This window comes from Myotis yumanensis, unplaced genomic scaffold (assembly GCF_028538775.1).
Source record: "Myotis yumanensis isolate MYYU_CA2020_CCGP unplaced genomic scaffold, mMyoYum1.0.hap1 SCAF_2, whole genome shotgun sequence".
In the NCBI taxonomy this organism is placed as follows: domain Eukaryota; kingdom Metazoa; phylum Chordata; class Mammalia; order Chiroptera; family Vespertilionidae; genus Myotis; species Myotis yumanensis.
This window is the reverse complement of record NW_027223753.1, coordinates 87,592,646-87,596,349: the sequence shown is the minus strand read 5'-3', so window position 1 is coordinate 87,596,349 and position 3,704 is coordinate 87,592,646.

Genomic DNA, 3,704 nt, shown 5'->3' with positions numbered 1-3,704 from the left:
CCCTTGATCTCTGCTTCCTGAGTTAAAATGCACCACCCTAAAAAGCTTACTTTATGCATTTTGTAATTATAAAAAGTTCCCAGAAAACTATGGTTTTATTGTGTTGTTGCTTTTTGAAAAGGAAAAATATATACATATCTGTGTGTATGCATGAATTTATGTGCGAAGATGCATGATTGTTTTTTACAAAATTTTTGCAGTCGTATTCCAAAAAGCACAAGAGAGATGAGAGAATATGGGTGATGCTGGGAAAGAGAGGCTGGAGAAAGGAAAACAATAGGTACAAATTTCTACCAGTTTCCTCAGGCATCCATAGCAGCTGCTTAATGATACATGTATCATTATATCCTGGAGTAGTTGGAGGGCAGAAACAGACTTGATTACACTACAGACAATTGTTTCACAATAATTCTGGGCCATTTTTCATTAGCTGTCTCCCCTCACAGCAAAACACAGGGTAATTTTTTTAAGAAACAAAACAAAACAAAACACCCTTATACCATGGGAAGGTTGTCCAGCAGTTAAAGATTTTTAATAATTCATCATGCGAAACATTTTAAGCTAAATGCTAAATTTCTCAAGTATGACAACAAAGATGAGCAGAAAAAAAAACCCAGAGCTTAACTCAATTTTATAAAAACAATAGGGTAGATAAAAGAAATTGCATCCTCACTTTTCATGATTGCACTATACATTCTTTTTATTACCTTGCTTTGTCTGACAGGCTTTGTCACTACCAGGTAGAATGAAAAGGGGTTGTTTTGAGCAAATTGATTAAGAAGTTGATTTCTTTTTAAAAGATGCATGGAAAACTATCTCCTGATTGTCATTTAAGTAGTTTCACATATCAGCTAACTGGCATCATGCCAAAGCCCCCTTTTAAGTTTTCTTTCTAAGGAAGACGAAGAATTTCAATCAATATTTATGTCTTTCAAAGAGCAACATTAGATACATTAGGATTTTATTTTTACTTGAGATAATAATAATAATAATAATAATAATTAGCAGTTGTAAGGAGCAATGTCTCAACTAGCTATACTATCAGAGTACTTCATGTGTAGGTGCTTATCTGATCATCACGACTACCTTCTGAGGAAGGCACCCCTACCACTCCCGTATAGTAGACTAAGTTGGGGGCCTTCAACCCATCTTATGCATGGCCCCCTCAGGCAGTCTGGTGAGGCCCTTGGAATTCTTCTCAGAATCATGTTAAAAGTATAAAATACATCTTTGGTAAGATTACTAAGAAAATCAATTTTATTGAGATAGTTAACAATATTCACAAATTATTATATAGTTATATGTAACTTCATTAATGCATCCCACCTATGTGGGAAGTCTAATAACAACATTTCAAAGCAGTGGTAAATATAAGAAGTAATTTAAGATAACTTCAACGACTCTAATGGAATAGACCCCTGTGATTTCTACAGCTGACATATAGCAGTCACCGTGTACCTCATACTAAAGTGACTTTTTTGTTTACCAATATAATCAATGGGAATCCTAACTTTTGGTTAAAGATTAGTGAAAATGAAAATGTACTCTTTTGTCCATGCAAGTTCATAGACCCCAAATTATAAATGTTAATGGCCTCATTTCATGCCCCACCCTGTATCAAACTCAGAGAGAAAGTAAACTAAACATTAGATTCATTAAAAAGGCATGGCAAAAGGTGTCAAGTGGACATGTGTAAAGAATTTGGGGGCTATTTTTATTAAAACTCTAGCAACCGATGTAAACAGTTTCTACTATGGAAGCTTTCAGGTTTTAATATAAAACATGATCTTGATTCTATGCATTTTCATATCTTTCAACATTTGGCATTTTTTATACGACAGTGAAAGGACAAGAAAGGTATAAATGCCAAAGGTCAAAGGGCGAATGCTGACTGAAAAGGTTTTCTGGAATGTGGCTGCCCTTTACGTAAGAGGCTCTTACTCCTGCTTTCTCTCCAAGCTGGCTGATGCCCTATTTAGTGCCCTCGGTGTCTCATGCCCAGTTTTACCCCTCTATTCACCCTTTGTATTAGTTTCATCTCCTCCTCAAAGCCCTTTTGACAATCTCATCCTTCCTTCATCCTCTGTTCTCCCCATATTACTCCTACTGTTTGCAGCAGGTATTTTGTACTTGATGATGTTGTCTTGTGTTTTTTGCCTAAAGACAGTCTTTTTGAAGTTATCGATTAATCCCATTATATATTTCCTATGCATATTTAGTGGAGAAGACATATGGAGATTTTCTGCTAAATTTTGACTTGCAACCTTGATTCACAGAGAACTGTATGTTTGATGTACAGTTAATCAGTTTATAATTTGTAGTTTAGTCTACAAGCATAATGTCAGTCTCATCCCCAAATTTTTAATTAGAGGTGCAAGTTTTACTTCTCTACTCATATTTCAAACAATATACTTTTTGTTTTCTGCTTTTCTACTTTTTGAAAACTCTGTACAACATTTCATTAATTCCATCAAAAATGCACATCTCAATAGCATGTGTCTTGTGCTGGATCATGTTAAAGACCTGAATTGATGCAGCAACAAGACCATGATCTCTATAATTTGGCTTCCTCCTAGTTTCACCAATATTTGTGTCCCAACTGCAGTCACCGTGTTGGGTTTCCATACCATCTTCAAGAGCAAGATGATTCTCTTGAGCAGGGGAGACTGATTCGCTCTGGAATCAAAATTGGTTAGTGGGGTTCATGTAACTGGATATTCAAACAAGACCTGAAGTGTTAAAAATGATTTTGATTGCTTCACATTGGAATTGTGCATGGTGTATTGTTGGCATTCAGTAAATATCTGTTGAAAGAATAAATGGAGTGGTACACAGCTCTGTTCTGATGATGTTCTCCCATTTATAAGGTCAATTCTTCCAATAAAAAATAAACAATTATAGACATCAGAATTCAAATTTAAACATTATTTTCAATAAGAGCATAATCTCCAAAATGTATAGGGAACTTATTCAACTTAACAAAAGGAAGATAAATGATCCAATCAAAAAATGGTCAAAGAACATAAATAAACACTTTTCGAAAGAGGACATACAGAAAGCCAAGAGACATATGAAAACATGCTCAAAGTCACTAATCATCCGAGAGATACAAATCAAAACAACAATGAGGTATCATCTCACACCTGTCAGAATGGCTATCATCAACAAATCAAGATGATGTGAAGAAAAAGAAACCCTTGTGCACTGTTGGTGGGAATGCAGACTGGTACAGTCACTGTGGAGAACAGTATGGACTTTCCTCAAAAAATTAAAAATGGAACTCCCATTTGATCCAGTAATCCTACTTCTAAGAACATATCCCAAGAATTCAGAAACACGAATCAGAAAGGATATATGCACCCCTATGTTCATAGCAGCACAATTTACAATAGCTAAGATCTGGAAACAGCCTAAGTGTCCATCCACAGATGAGTGGATTAAAAAACTGTGGTATGCCCTGATCAGTTTGGCTCAGTGGTTAGAGTGTCAGCATGTGGATTAAAGGGTCCTGGGTTCAATTCCAGTCAAGGGCATGTACCTTGGTTGCGGGCACATCCCCAGTAGGGGGTGCAGCTGATCAATGTTTCTCTCTCATCAATATTTCTAACTCTCTGTCCCTCTCCCTTCCTCTCTGTAAAAAATCAATAAAATATATTTAAAAAAACAAACTGTGGTGCATCTCACAATGGAATACCACACTGCTA